This window comes from Emydura macquarii, unplaced genomic scaffold, assembly GCF_026122565.2.
Source record: "Emydura macquarii macquarii isolate MOO-44397 ecotype Brisbane River unplaced genomic scaffold, CSIRO-AGI_Emac_v2 contig_295, whole genome shotgun sequence".
In the NCBI taxonomy this organism is placed as follows: Eukaryota; Metazoa; Chordata; order Testudines; family Chelidae; genus Emydura; species Emydura macquarii.
This window is the reverse complement of record NW_027130432.1, coordinates 12,792,620-12,809,136: the sequence shown is the minus strand read 5'-3', so window position 1 is coordinate 12,809,136 and position 16,517 is coordinate 12,792,620. Positions and strand designations below refer to the sequence as shown.

The 16,517-nt window shown below is 48.2% G+C and overlaps 1 protein-coding gene across 3 annotated transcripts in view; it reads right to left on the bottom strand.

Moving 5' to 3' along the window:
• NDRG4 (NDRG family member 4) overlaps positions 1 to 13,432 on the bottom strand; it is an 85,419-nt gene extending 71,987 nt beyond the window's left edge. For 2 of the 3 annotated variants that reach the window (XM_067552631.1, XM_067552648.1), the window contains exon 1: positions 13,027 to 13,432. The gene's annotated coding sequence lies outside the window, so the exon portion shown is untranslated. Of the gene's footprint in view, positions 1 to 11,677; positions 11,786 to 13,026 lie in introns of those variants that run through there. The other variant, XM_067552640.1, reaches the window with a different exon arrangement.
• Positions 13,433 to 16,517: the final 3,085 nt, after the last annotated feature.

Here is a 16,517-nt window from a genome sequence, read left to right as displayed (position 1 = left end):
GCAAATGGAGGCAGCGGCATGTGGAGGGATGGATTGAAACAAGAAGGAGATAGAGTCAGAGCAAATGAGAGATGACAAGGGAGTGCTCACCTGCTCCAAATGCTCTTGCAAATATAAGCTTCTCGCTAGGTCTGGTTGAACATTTTCTGTCAAACCTGTTCATTGATGCAAAATTGAGTTTTCAACCAGACAATATTTTCGGTGGAAATGTTTACTCTCTTTTTTTGTTGTTGTTGAAAAACTGAATGCCCAACTCAGAAATATTTTGACTGTGAAATGTTGTTGTACTACAACTCCCATGAGGCACCACAAGTGCTTTGTACTCCCATTCTACTCTAGGGACCAGGATTCCCAACTGCACTTCATCTCCCATCATGCACTGCAGCCATGCAACTGCCAAGATGCACACTTCCCCTCACCAAGAGGACAGACTGTTGCATCATGGGAGATGTAGTCTATCAGGGAGCTTGGCCTATAGGAGGAGAAGATGGAGGCAGGAGCACCCAAACTACAACTTCCATGAGGCACCATGGTGGCATTTCAGAATATTTTGACTTTAGATTCTGCAATGAAAACTCTAAATTTTCTGTGGAAACTGTCAACAAAAACAATTTCTCTTCATTTGTGTCAATGTTTTCCACAGAAACAGCCTCATTTTCTGATAAGCTCTAGTTCCAGCACTGGCAACTCAGAGCAGAAACTCCACAGGGAGACAGTCCCCAGCTCATGAGGGGCTTTGGGCATGACTTTATGAAAGTGTCCTGGGGAATTTAACAGAGAAGATGACATTAACAGGATCCATACTGGATTGATAGTAGATACTCTATCAACCTATGGAGTCTGACAGGGAATGAGCTTTCTGCTACAGAATTCCATGGGCTGTACAGGAGAGAGAGTTCTCCGTTCAGTTCTAACGGCCTTTTCCATAAGGGCAACCCCAATAATAAGGAGGTTGATGCCTCAATAAAGCATGAAGGAGCTAATGTTGTACTGCGTGATAAGCGATGTGCACCGCAAACTGAGCAACAGGCCCAGGAAGCTCAGCCCTGCCAAGAAAGTTGGGGGATGCATATTTCCCAAGCAGGGCACGCAGCCATCTATTAATGAGATTTCTGTGCTGAGACCTCCTGAAGACCCACACATGCCCAGCACATATCCAGAGGTTTTTCTATTCTAAAGAACTGTCCCTGATGATGGAGCATCCAGGAGGAATGCAACATGCAGACGGTCTATTAACTCAAAAAGTCGTAGTACAGACCTCTCTGATTACTATCCCCCATCACCGTCACTGGCCACAAGAATGTCTTTAACCCCTTTGACACACTTGAGCATGAAGCACAGGCAGCAGCAGGGGAAGCAGGCCAAGACTACACAATAATAGCAATGACAGCACCATACCCATGGGACGGTTATTTAAAAAAAAAAAAAAAAAAAAAAAAAAAAAAAAAAGTCACCTTGACAGCTCAGTATGGCAGAAAGCCAGCACCTTCAAACTCAGCTGGGGAATTTTCACCCAGCCCCCAGTTCAGGTCAGCATCATTAATGACATCATGGAGGCAGCTGATCTATCATACAGCAGCAGGGCAAGGTTGGGTTGGCTGGGCAAAGCAGTTAATGCATGGTTAGTGAAAACCTCCAGTCTCCAGGCACTTGGAGAGGAAGGATAGTCCAGTGGCTAGGGCATCAGCCTGAGACATGGGAGATGGGGATTCAGTTCCCTCTGCCGCCATAGATTTGCTGTGTGACCTTCAGCAAGTCACTTAGCCTCTCTGGGCCTCACTTGCCCATCTGTACAATGAGAATAATACCTCAGAGAGGCAAGGTGAGCTATGGCAATGGGGTCATACTACATAGATAGATGGGGAGTCACTGTTGTTAATGTCACCCAGCTGCACCCATTGATAGCTTACTGTGGATTTTCCTGCAGTTACCCAGGCCTGGGAGCAGAATTTGCCCCTTAATGTTCATGTTATTTTTATTATACAAAAGTTTGCCCTCCCACAGTGGAGGATCTCATAGCACTTCAGCAACATTGTGAATGCAACCAGCCAGCATCCCTGGGAAGTAAGGAATGATCATCCCCATTTCATAGCTGGGAAAACTGAGGCACAGAGACAAAGTGGCTGGACTAGGTTCATGCAGCGAGTCAGTAGCAGATCTAGGAACCAAGCTCCAGTACATTAAGGTTTATGAAAGTCACATTTGTACCTTGCCTAAATCCCAAGTCCACAACAAGTGCAAGAGGCACAACACACACAGGGGCGCATGGCAGCACGAAGACTCAGGTGAGCTCTTGCCAAACAGCTGAGTGCATGCACTGAGGAACACCCCAGGGCAGACACAGCTAGGGCTCATGCTGGATGGATGTTAATCCTGCATAGGGTGACCAGATGTCCCGATTTTGTAGGGACAGTCCTGATATTCGGGGTTTGTTTGTTTGGTTTTTTTTTTTTTTTTTTTTTTTTTTAAACTATAGGCCCCTATTACCCCTCACCTCCATCCCAATTTTTCACACTTGCAAGCTGGTCACCCTAAGTTTGCATCAGAGTGTAACCCTCTCCTTGCCAACCTCCCAGCAAGACCATATTTTCTGGCAGCAGCCTCCTGTCTATAGCCACATCCGGAGTCTGCCCTGCCCTCCCACAAAGCACAGTGCTGCAGCCCTATGCTACAGAAGGCCAAGACCACCGCAGGGCAATGCAATATCCTCCCTCCTACATTAGCCTCAGACTTAGCAAGCCCCTATTCAGCTCTCCCTGCCCATCATTCTCAAGCAAACCAGGGCTCCAAACTGGATCTCCTCTCTAGAAAGGCACAGCAAAAACAAATTTAAGTACATGAGAAGCAGGAACCCTGCCAAATGATCAGTAGAGCCACTGGATGATCAAGGTGCTAAAGGAGCACAAGGCCATTGTGGAGAAGCTCAATTAATTCTTTACATCAGTCTTCACTGCAGATGATGTGAAGAAGATTTGTACACCTGAGCCATTCTTTTTAGGTGACAAATCTGAAGAACTGTCCAGAGTGAGGTGTCAGAGGGGTTTTGGAACAAACTGATTAAACAAACAGTAATAAGTCACCAGGACCAGATGGCATTCACCCAACAGTTCTGAAGGAACACAAATATGAAATTGCAGAACTACTAAATGTGGTATGTAACCTATCATTTAAAACAGCTTCTGTACCAGATGATTGGAGGATAGCTAATGTAACACCAATTTTTAAAAAAATGCTTCAGAAGTGATCCTGGCAATTACAGATTGCTAAGCCTATCTTCAGTACCAGGCAAACTGGGTGAAACTATAGTAAAGAACAGAATTATCAGACACACACATGAACACAATTTGTTGGAGAAGAGTTAACATAGCTTTTGTAAAGGAAAATCATACCTTACCAATCTATTAGAATTCTTTGAGGAGGTCAAACATGTGGCCAAGGGTGAACCAGTGGATATAGTGTACTTGGATTTTCAGAAAGCCTTTAACAAGGTCCCTCACCAAAGGCTCTTAAGCAAAGTAAGAAGTCATGGGATAAGAGGAAAGGTCTTCTCATGGATCACAAATTGGTTAAAAAAGACAGGAAACAAGAGGATAAAACTAAATGTTCAGTTTTCAGAATGGAGAGAGGTAAATAGCAGTGTCCCTTAGGGAGCAAAACTGGGACCAATGCTATTCAACATATTCATAAATTATCTGGAAAAAGGCATAAACAATGAGGTGGCAAAGTTTGCAGACGATAACTATCTTGAGTAATTTTGTAAATCCAAAGCAGACTGAAAAGAATTACAAAGGGATCTCACAAAGTGGCAACAAAATAGCCGATACTATCAATTTAGTATTGATAAATGCAAAATAATTCACACTGGAAAACATAATCCCAACTATATATACACACACAACATGATGGGATATAAATTAGCTGTTACCACTCAAGAAAGAGATCTTGGAGTCATTGTGGCTAGTTCTCTGAAAACATCTGCTCAATGTGCAGCAGCAGTCAAAAAAAGCTAACAGAATGTTAGCAACCATTAGGGAAGATATAGCTAATAAGACAGTAAATATCATAATGCAGCTATATAAATCCATGGTACACCCACACCTTGAATACTTGCTATTACTTTATGGAAGACAATCATCCTCGAACTCCAAGGGATCAACCATGATGGGTAGCTCTGGTTGCCCCATCTCAAAAAAAAAAAAATTATTATATATATATATATAAGAAAAGGAAACGGTACAGAAAAAGGCAACCAAAAATATTATGGGAATGGAACAGCTTCCCTATGAGGAGAGATGAAAAAGACTGGGACTGTTTAGTTTGGAAAAGAGACGACTGGGGGGATACGATAGAGATCTATAAAATCATGAATAGTGTGGAGAAAACGTTATTTGCCCATTCACATACACAAGAACCAGGGATCATCCAATTAAATTAATAGGCAGTTGGTTTAAAATAAACCAAAGGAAGTTTTTCTTCACACAATGTACAGTTAACCTGTGCAACTCATTGCCAGGGGATGCTGTGAAGGCCAAAACTATAACTGGGTTCAAAAAAGAATTAAATAGTTCATGGAGGATGATCCATCAATAGCTATTGGCCAAGATGGTCAGGGATGCAATCCCCTGCGCTGTGTGTCCCTAAGCCTCTGACTGTAAAATGCTGGGATTGGACAATAGGGAATGGATCATTTGATAACTGCCCTGTTCTATTCATTGTCTTTGAAGCATCTTGCATTACCCACTGTCTAAAGACAGGATACTGGGCTACATGGACAATTAATCTGACCCAGCTTGGCCATGCTTGTTCTTATGTGGTCACTAGATAGCTCTCAAGGTGCCCTACCCCAGCTATCCGTGCATAAAACAGGCCAGAGAGGGTCTTCAGGTTTCTCCCCATTCCAATACACATCCATCATTCCATGAACCCACACAGGCAGAGTAATCACCAAACCTTTTGGGCCAGCAATCTTTGAGTGTTTGCAGCTTGCCTATTGGATAGGGCACCTGACTGAAAACCTGGATTCTATTCCCAGCCGTGCCATGAATTAGCAACGTATATGTAGCCTTGGGCAAATGACCTGGCCATTCTGTGCCTCAGTTTCCCCATCTGTAAAACAGAAAGTTGTGCTGGCCCTTCTTTGTAAATCCCTGAGATCGATGGATAACGAGCATGGTGTCTGGTATACTGCTGTGTACTGGAGGTGGAGCTGACTCATTGCAAGGAGTTTCTAAAGTCTGAGCCCTGCACGGATCACTGTGGAGTACACAACAAGGCAAAATGCTTATTTCAATGACAGCCACTTAACTAGCTCTCTCCCCGCTTAATTGGGACAACGGGGGGGGGGGAGGGCCGCCAGAGATGCAATGCAATGCAATGCAATATATTTCAATGGCTCTGAACAATGGATTATTGGTGTTCCTTGCCTGTTTAATTGGCACACAAGATGGTGCCTGCAGCCAGTTTGTATAGTTAACAGGAGCAAATCACTGTTTGCTAGCACGTGTTTTCCATTCCAATCCTCAACTCTCATCACACTGCTTCCCTGCTCTGTTATGGCTGCTAAATAAGCTCCTCTTACCTTCATGTGGTTTTCTCTAGTCTTTTAATGTTTTTTCTACAGCAAACAATGCAATTCAAACAAATCTCACCTGTGCAACTCATCCTGGTGAACCTCTGAGGACCAGGGGCATTGCTTAATTGCTGCTTTTTTCATTCTGTCATGATCTGTGCCAACCAAGAGGATTCTACCATATTAAATAAATAAAGCCACCCAACACTGCACTGATCAAGGGGATGTTACAGGTGAGACAAAGCCACAGATGCAAAGATGTTCCAAGCTGAAGGAGAATCTCTGCACATTGAAGATCAAACAGTGTCATTACAACATGTGAATGGCCTAGACACCAGGGTAAAGAATGGAGGGCAGCACATTTAGTAGCTTTTCTGCAGGTCTGCAAAATCCATGCATTTGACACTCAATGGGATGCCCCCAGCATGGTCTCTGCTTGGGCCATCTCACCTACCACTGAACCCCTGAAATGGTCTCCAAAATCCCCATCTCTGGTAGGATACAACCTCCCCTCCCCCAGTGTTTAAACCCAGCTGTGAATCATGACTGTGGGCCAGTCTATGATATGGTTTCTTCCCACCTGTGTGACTAGAAAGTAGTGACTCAATGTTTTCCCCTGGCTGACAGCCACACTAGAAGTTAGTCTCTCCTGCAACAGCTGCCTTGTTGGGGCGGTTGTCCCCTGAGATGGTTAAAACAAGGTTTTATCTTGGACTGACCAACACTGGAGGGGACTCACCTGTTTAACCCATGTTACTGCCTTGGACAGAGCAGGGCTGTAGCATCATTTAAGCAGTTGGCCCTCAAAATAAAACCATGATTTAACCGTGTCAAAGAACACACACGGTGTCATCAGGCACCCTGGCAGAGTTACCATAGCAGAGACACGATCCAAGACACGGCTCCTTTGCTTGACCATGAAAAGCGCTGTTCCAGCACAACTGGGCCCTGACCATTTTGCACAGCAGTGATTAGTCAGGTCTTAGGAAGTATCTTCGGGCTTCACATGGGCTCAGCACACAGCACGCTGGCTGGGGGGTTTTGGGTATTCTAACACCAACAATCTACTTGCCTGAAAAATTGCAGACTGGCCCCTTTTCCCAGTGACTGGTGGGCCCTCCACACAGAATCCCCATGCAGACACATTTTAGTCAGAGGCACATGCGCATTGCCCTTTTGCGCCTAGCCTGGTGTCCTAATCTCACTGCCATACTGAGGTATTGTGGAGTCTGAGAACTGTGATGACTGCGTGTAAAATGCAGTACACATGCTGGGACCAGTGCAAGTGAAGGACACGGCGCCACATAATCAATCTTACCTTGACTATGAATTCCCAGGCTTTTTGGAAATTTGAGGCAGACAAAAGGCCTTGAAGAAGAATGGAAAAACGTTGTCCCTTTTAGCTGCTTAAGATCTTAAACCAGAAATAAAACAGCTTTATATTGAAAATTGCAAACAAACAATCTGAAGGTCCCATCCTCCCATGCAGGGTCCCGGGATTCCCCTACAGCGGCAGGTAACTTCCCCAACTCCTAAAGCAAAGCAGCTTTCTCCATTTCTAGAGTTACTCCAGACACTCAGCCCTGCCAGGAGGGTAAGTGGAGTAGGAGCTCTTTGGTGGCTCAGTATATCTGGCCTGACGAGTACATTCTGCCAGCAGTTTGGATTCTCAGCAGATGTAGTAATTGAAACTGTTTGGACCACACTCAGCACTGACATAAGGAGTTGCATCTCTTCTCAGCAACTAGACAAAGTAGCTAACAGTACACCATCCCACCAAGAACAAAGTCCCTGCCAATCTCCACCACAGGCCCCTCACAAATCAGGATTCAGACCTGGCCCCAGCACAGAAGCTGCTGGAGCAGCATTTGTGGTCAGACTTCTGTGCTCTTCCTATCACAATGTGCCACTGACCCCCCCCCCCCTTCACGAGCAGACAGATGGGCAGCCTAGCGCTAACCTAGGTCATCACATCACCCCAACAGATCTCCATGGTGATGCTCCTCCTCAGGGATGCTCTTCCTCCTCAGTGAAATCCTGCAGAAGCCACGGCTGCCCCTTCTTCTGTTCTGTTCACTAGACTCCTAGGAGAAATCAGCAGACACCACAGGCTCTTGTGCTGCTGATGCCACCTTGTCTTATGCCTCTGCCCCAGCAAACTGCCCCATGTCCTCATGCACAAAGTGCCAGCCACAGATGGACACCTGGATGAAAACAGCTGACTGAAGCACCGGTGCTAGAACAATTTTTATGGTGGGGGTTCTGAGCGCCATTGAACCAAACTGTAAACCCTGCATCCCTAGTTTCAGCACCTATGGGCTGAAGCTCCACCCAGAAGAGGTGCTGGAAATGGAAACCATTTGAGGAGCTAGCAACCTTCTTCTACCACTGACTGCCATCCTATTGCAAAGCCTCCTGGCAATATTAGACTGATTGTTCTTTTCTATAACCAGGTAGAGACAGTGACCAGGAAAAACTTCTTTCCAACTTGCCAGGAGATCACTCCCTACCCTCCAAGGGCTTGCAACCATAACCCACCATGCATCACTTTGGGACGTACTTACTGTAACTGCCTCTATTTGGGGTTAACAGCCAAGACCACCCAAATCCCACCTTGCACAATGTTTAGCTGCCTACCTCCTTAAGAGATCTGGTCATGGGAAGATCACAGCCATGCCTACGTACTAATCTTAGCGGGTTAGGACCAAACCTTGTTATAACATGGTCGGGGCACTATCGTGTTCTGATGAGATCCCCAGGCACACTAGGCTTGCCTCTATAGATGGGGCCCACACATGGGTTTGAACCCCAGGGGCCATCTTTCCATCCACAACCCTCCAATCCAGTATCGCTGATCCAAGACACACACAAGAAACAGCCACAGTACGACTGCTGGGAGCTGGAGACAGGGCATTTTCTGTGCCGGGTCTCAGAGCCCAGGGCAAATCCCACCTGATTGCAATAGCCTGACCACACTAACAGGAGAGAAGATTTAAAGCAACACACAACAGAATGAACCTACACTGAAGCACAGGGACGATTCAGGCTGGCACAAGTGGGTGTGAGTCTGCTTCCAGTGGCTAGCTTTCTCCTCCCCCCCAACGCAGAAAGAATAGCCTCCTCGAATCTTCCTCTACATGTGTTGATGAAAAGATGGGCTACTATTTGCATTATCGTAGCGCCTAGAGGCTGCAGACATGATCAGGGCCCCACTGCGCCGGGTGCTGTACAAACACAGTGAGAGACAGCCCCGGCCACAGGGAACTAGCAGATTAAAAGAGCACGACCAGCAAAAAGGACGTGCAATCCCTCCCTGCTGGTGCTGCAACAGAATTGACCAACAACCTCTCTGCTCCCAGAGAGAGACTCTCCCACAGATGCCAGAGCATTGGCAAAGAAGCAAACAAAAGGCAGCCATGTTTGACTTTCGATGCACCGGCAAACCACAGCCCAACATGCTGCTTGCCTACTGGAGAAGGAATAAACTGTATTGTCAGTGAGAGAACATTAAACAACAGCCTTTGGAAAGGGTTCTAAGAATGGCAAAGTGAAAGAACAGGGGAGGCTATAAAGAGTGTCCCTGCATGGGCAGTGCCTACAGAACACGCAGCACCCACTGTTACACCCGTGAATTACAGTGCTGCACTGGGGACATTTGAGCTAAATGAACAGCTTACTGGCTCTCTGGCAGTTCTGTCTGCCACACAGGCACTGCTGGCACGGTGGCTAATGTGTCTGTGCGCCTGCTTGGCGCCAGCCCCCTCTCCTTAGGAGTCCCGTCACGGAGTCTTTGGGCTAATAGAGCAGTCCTTGCTAGGTGGGGAGAAACAAAACCTTCTCCCGGAGGAGCGAGACCTGGCCTGGAGCCAGATGGATGAGAGAAGGCATCTTGGAGCAATGGGAGGAGGGAGGCAGGCAAGGGAAACGTTTGGGAGCCCCGAAACAAGAGTGCATAGACATTGCAGCAGTGAAATAGGGGGCAAAGGAGTTTCGCCTCCATCCATGTCCAGTCGGGGGTGGGGGAGAACACTTAAAATCACAGCTTCCCAGCCTAAGCTGGAGTCCCTGAGGAGGGGAGGGGAGAGGAGAGCACCACTGGTTCAGTGTCAATACCGAGGGAAATCATTCTGATACAACTCATCTTAGCCCCTTGTAGAGCAAGTTTTTCCCCTAGTAGGGACTGCTCCGCTCCCCTCACCACCCCAGCTAGGAAAGACCAGATGCCCTCTCCCCCCCACCCACCTCTGCACCCCATTTTGGAGAGATCACAGGGCAAGAGACTCCACATCATTCTCCAGCATCCTGACAATCCCTATCCCAAGAAGCCCAGGAGGAAGGCTAGCCAGCTGGTGCCGACTTCACTACTTTCATGGCACCTTAGAAGCCAGAAGTGGGAGGATCCTGTGCCAACAAAGGAGCGTTCCCGACTGCTCCACAAAAGAACAGCACCTTCCATTCAGGGCACGGGCCCAGACACAAGGGCACGGCTGCACTGTCAGGTCTACTCTGTCCCGTGAAAGGCTGAGGTTTGGTTCAGTCTTGTCTGTGTAGGTGGAACCATGTTACAAATTCTCACTACAGCCCTGATCTTTCCTGATACTGTAACGCAGTGTGGACCCCCGAGACTAAACCTTCTTATACATCTATCACACCGTGGGGTATGTGCTATTGTGGGCTAATGAAATCCTGAGGCACAGCAGCCTTGGCTGTACAGATGGGCTCTTTATTTACTGATTGACTACATGGGCTGCAGCTATAGCGGAGTGTAACCTATTCTCCACCCCTGATTCCCAGAGCTCAGAGCGGGAAAGCCAAAAAAAAAAAAAAAAGGGCAGCCAGACAGCACAGGAAGGTATGGAGCGAGAGAGAAAATAGACAGTAGCCATGCCTGTTCCAGCACCTTCCCAGCAGCCCAGCTGGTGGGGTGTGGCAGGAGCTCTGCTTTCCTGCCATAAGGGGACCCCGGCTTCAGCCACATCTCCTTACCCCTTTGGTGATACTCCAACAGGGTGGGTGCTCATAAACTCAGTAGATTATGCACCCCAGGTCAGCTTCCAGTTGGCTTGGTCCTCCACCAGTCAGTCATGGCTTCCCCGGTAACAGACTGGGCTGCCTCCTCTCCCAGCTCCAGCCCTTATAGGGGTGCAGGGGATTAGCCTCTGGAGGAGACCAAGGCTCTCTTCGTGTCTGGAACACAGGAGTGCTGAGTTCTATTGACCTGAGCAAGTCACGTTCCCGCTCTATGCCTCAGTTTCCCTACTTGTAAAATGCAGTTAATGATACTGCCCTCCTTTGTAAAGTGCTTTGAGATCTACTGATCAAAAGGGCTATAGAAGAGCTAGGGGTTATTATTACAGCAATAAGATCTTACAGTAACGTTTTCATATCCTCCTGTTGGGGGCCATTACTACAGAATATTATAGTAATACCAAAGGTTAGAGCAGTTACTTGGATACACTTCAATGGGGTTGTGAATCCTGCCACTCAAACATTGTGAGAAGCTACAGGCTAACTCGGGGCCCCAAATACCTTTGGGGCTAAGTACAGGCCCTTTTCTTTACCACATCACAGCCCTATCACAAGTCTAGCACCCCAGATACACAGTGCTCCCATCATAGGGACCCACTGCCATGGTACATCCTGAAGTGCCCAGTCACAGCATCCTGGCAGATATGCGGGGCTGTTGGCAAACAGAAGCGACACAGGGAAAAAGCCAAGCAAGATCCATGCTTAATGTGAGCAGACATGCCCTGACGCAAAAGGGGAAATCATGTCTCCCATGCTGCTTCCTCCCCCATCCTGCCTGAGGAACCCTGATGCAGCATAAGGTGCTGATCTACATGCACAAACCAGGAGACAGGGCTTGGGATCAATGGCTGGTCCCATGGAGGAGGAGGAAAAAAGCAGCCTGCGTCACATAGGGCATAACTGCAGCCTCTTGCATGGAGAAATAGCTCCTTCTCTGTTCTTTAATCCACCCCCGCACCACCACCAGACAGATCACGGAGCAGGGTGGAGGGCTAGACTATACCCCAGAAAAAGCTGCTGACAGTTAACAGGCTTCAGAGAATTTGCTTGTCACTGAGGAAAAATATAAACCAGACTTACATGGCACTTTACGGTTTCAAGCACTGCACAAACATTAAGTAGAGAGAAGGATCGGGGAAGGAGGAAAACGGCCCAAAAAAGTGAATTAGCAGGGACACCTGCAGCCAGCCAACCCATCCCACCACCTCCTACTCAGGAATCAATAAATAAGAATTCCACCACTGCTATTTTTTTTTTTGCATAAAGCATGTCCCTCTCTCTCCTCTAGAGAGGCAGCTGACCAAGGGCTCAAGCCACTCCTGATGATGTCTGTGACGGGATTTCCTCGACTCACAGGATTTTGCCCAGAGTAACCATGCCATCGCAGTGCCACTGAAACTAAAGGCATCAATCGAAGTCTTCGCTTGGGATAGACGTATGAAAACCCAGTAGACTAATTTGGAAAGTAACTTGGCCATCAGCACAACAGAGCCTTCGGCATTGTGTGAAAAAAAATGTAAAATGTGTAATTTACCTGTTAATAATTCTATCTTATGTCCCAGAACCTTCATTGTGATTCGTATTCTCCCAACAGGTGAAAATAGCAAGAGAGGAAGGGGGGAAAAAAAGCTCTTGAAGACAGTCAGTAAGAAAAATCCACTAGAGAGAGAGAATCAGAGTCCTCTGAGCTCAAAAGAGCTTGGCTCAGGAATGAGACAGGATGCCTGGATGGAGCATGTGTGTGTGAGAGAGATTGACAGTTCAATGCAGGCAGGTAGGCGCTTCACAAAACCCACTTACACTGCATAAATGCCAAGCACCAAGAAAGCCGATAGCCTGGCACGGCAAGGCTGGGTGAATCCAAGCACAGATGGATGGCCAACCCAGGCCCTGGGCTCGGAGACAAATCAGCAGTCCTCCCCACTCCTCAAACAAAAGAGCAAAGCTTTCCCTCTCGACACAATAGTTGTCATGTCTGCAAAGGGGGGCGGGGGCGGAGGGGGGAGAGAGAGAGAGAGAGTTCTGCTGGCAAGCTTGCAGCAACAAGGAGCACTGGGAAAACAGTGCTGCCTCCCAGCACCAAAGATGGACACCTACCCTCAGACTATGGGAGGGGGGATGAAATGCAGCCAGATTTGGCCTTTTAGCTATAGAAAAAATACGCCCCATTTTTAGGTCCACAGCTAGGAAGCTCCTGCCTGGATCAACCAGGTACAGAAGAGTCAAGAACAGATCTTCCCCCCGCCACCAGCCAGTCCCCAACGTCTCCACGTCCCTAGGTATGATCCGATCCGTGCAGAACGGCTTGACTGGGTGGGGGAGTGGCGGCATCCAGGGGTGACTGCCAGGAGGTGGGGAAAGGGCACGGGCTGTTTACAGTGCGGGGAGACACAGGAGGATGGGGGGGGGGTCTTGCCCAAAAGACTCACCGGATCAGTGCGATGCAGGGCGGGGGTCTCCAGTTCCCCTCTGCTCCTCTATCTTTGCAGCCTCCGGCTTCCCAGGCTGTAAGTCCCCAGTCCCCACGGACAGGTAGCGAGCCCCCGCCCCACCTCAGCCCCCAGAGGCGGAGCAGTAGCACCGAGGCGCCCCGGCCAGTCTCCTTCCCAGGGCGTGGGTGGGCTGGGCAGGGCGGGGAGGAGGCTGGCTGGAGAAGGGGTGTAAATCAACCCACGTGTGCGGCCGTGGTGGGCTGGGCTGGGCTGGGTCGGCTCGGCGGCGCAGAGCGGCCAGGCTGCGGGGCCAGGGTAGAAGCAGCGTCCTCCGCCGCTTTAAATGGGAGATGCACCACTGCGTCAGGGTGGGGAGGAGGCAGGAGCTGTGCTGTGCTGTGCTGTGCTCTGATCGGATCTGATCTGATCGCACGCAGCCGCGGCGCAGGAGCGGAGCGGGCGCCACCGTGCACCCCAGCGAGGCTGGGCGTCTGGTGCCGGGAACCCCAGGGGAGGCGGCTCCGCAGAGCGGGCAGGGCCTGGCTTTAGGCCACGCCAACGCGCTTTTGTTCGGCGGAGGAGGCTGCGTGGTTGGGGGCGGTAATTAGCCCAGCTCAGCCCCTGCTGCGCCCTGCCTCTGTGCCCAGGTTCGCTGGAGAGCGGCGCGGGTCGGGATGGAGCCTGGCAACTGGCAAGGGAAGGAGGAGCGGGTGGGTGGAGAGTGATGTGCTCCATGGGCTAGCGGGGAGAAACCTGGGAGCAACTAGACTCATACCAATGGCCCCTCCCGTCTGTTAGCCTGTTAAACGTGATAGTGAGCCTAGAGCTGGGGTGCAGCCCCTCTGCTCAGACCCCAGCCACTGCAGCTGAATGAATCTATTCCGGTGCTAGCCCTCACATGTGAACTGCAAAGCTCCTAACACCTGAGCATAATCTTTAACTAGGGGAGCACACCGGGGCAGTGGCAGGTATGTGTGCGAGACTGCTCTCTGCCGAATGGCGTGGGAATTGTGCCCACTGTCACAGGCCCTATACTGCAAACAGCCAAACGAGCTTTTTGGTTTTACTCAAGTGGCAGGGACTGAGGGGCCTGTGATTTTGGAGCAGGAGGAAGTGAGTTCTCTGGCCTTGCTGTGCAGTGCCGCCCAGGCCGTTCTAGGTGGCTCAACCATGTGACCATAGTCTCTGCAGGGGCTGCTCTGAAGGGGCCTCCCTGGTTCTGTGTCAAGTACAAGAATGCATGATCCTTTGCCTGCTCTGACATTACTGCCCTTCAGCGAGCAATACAGCTGAGCTAGTCAGACCATGATCAGCCTGTCTCCCCAGGCTCCTGGAGATTTCTCAGATACTTCCCTTTCAGTTTTTGTGTCACCATTTGTTCTCAGCCCACAGATAAATCCTTTTTTAGAAACAGTTTGCAAAAAAAGAAAAGAATCCATTGATCCATTTTTTTTAGTGTATCTTACAAGGGTAGGTTTTTGTTTTTTAACAGGAATTTTTACATTTTGGGAAGCAAAAGCTCCATCCATGAGTTCTCTCCATGCAGGTTAACTTTTAAATGACTTGGGTTGAAAGCTTCAAACATTGCAGAATATCACTATGTGGAAATTCCAACAGACTCCTTAAAAACCCTTTCATGGGTCTTTATTAGTGTCCACTAGTTTCTTTTAGGTCCTGATCCTGCAATGACTTGTCTGCAGAGAGATCTTTGCACCCACTGGAACTCAGTGCTCTTGCAGGGGTCTTCCTGTATGATGATACTTGAAGGACTAAGCCCTTGGTTTACACTGAAGGATCAGCAGCCCAGGAAACCTCATATTCCACTCCAAAATCCAGCAGACGCTGGAACCAGCTGAACATTTTTGACAGGAATTTCCAGCAGGGATGAAAACATTTAATCTTTCTATATTACACACTAGTTGCCAAAGCCAGCAACTGACACTGATTTACAGAAGATTTTTAAGCAACTAATTTATTTGCCAGCATACATAAGCCATGGTTTTAATGTAAGATAAATCGGGTGTGCTTCCTTTAAGCAACGAAGTTCTAGGCAAAAATCTAGTGGTATGTTACATGCAGTGTTTAGGCTGAGATTTTAAAATGACCTGGATAGAGCAGTACAGGTACAGATACATTGCACATGGGGGCAGGATTTAGGGATTCTATGCAGGGGATCTGCAACTCTAGCACACCACAAAGTCCATGTGCCCTGTCAACATCTGCTCACACTGGAGCCAATGGGAGCTCAAGGTCCACATTACCTCTGAAGGAATCAATTTAACCGCTCACAGAGTAACAAAGGCATAATGAAGCTGAGAGACAGTTGTTAGGGAACCCTTAATTTTCAAATGTTCATGAATTTATACATTTTAAGGCCAGAAGGGACCTTTGTGGCCATCTAATCTGACCTCTTGCACAACACAGACCAGAGAACCTCATCCAGTAATTTCTGCATCAAGCCCATAACTTCTGTTGGAGCTACAGCATAATTTAGAGCAGTGGTCCCCAAACTTACACGCTCTGCACCTCCCTTGGAGCTAGGGGCTGGAGCTTCAGGTAGAGGGGCCAGGAACACGGCCGGGGGCCGGGAGCATGACCAGGGCCGCAGCCAGAAGTGGGAATGGGGTGGGGAGCTGGGGGCAGAGCGGGCTGGGTGGCAATCCCTCCCCACCTCATGTGGGGCTGGCCTGGGCCCTACCATGCCACCCCCCACATGTTCTTCTGTGCCCCCTAGGTAGGCATGCCCCACAGTTTGGGGACCACTGATTTAAAGAAAGAGATCCAGACTTGATATAAAGATTGCAAGTGATGGGGATTCCCTTGCTAAGTTCTTGCTTAGAACTATGACATTAAAATCTTAACAGGTTTTTGTTTTGAGTGTATTTCCATTTATTTGGGATTTAGCATGTGATCTCATGTCATGTGGTTGTAATGAGCTGGTAGTTCACAAAATTACTAATGAACTAGTTCTCGTTCCTTGCACCAGATTTTGATCTCATTCACACTGGTGTAAATCTGCAGTAACTTCACTAGAGTTACCCTGAATAGAGTCTGACCTCTTGTCATAAAAATCCCAGGACTCAAAGACCTTTTAGGACAAAGTTTGAGAGATGTACAGAGACAGAAGCCACAAACTTGACCCTGTTCTCTCTTTAGCTGGCCAACAAGGTTGCTCTAATAGCAATTTATTTCATAATGTCTTAAAATGACAAACACACATCCCTGCAATGGGGAAATCTGTAGGTTGCTGAGTATATTCATTCAAGGATGGTTCATTACTTCTGATAACTCCCATTATTCTCACCACTCAGCTCTACTCTAGTAAAATAAATGGCTGACGAGACACAAACTATTGATATAAACATTGAATTCCATACTTGGTGCATCATCACTCATCTATTTTAACTTTGAATGTCACCTGGCAGCCCTTTTTAATTTTAATTCAGCCCTTCTGCCATATGAACAGAACATCGTATGAACAGTATCTG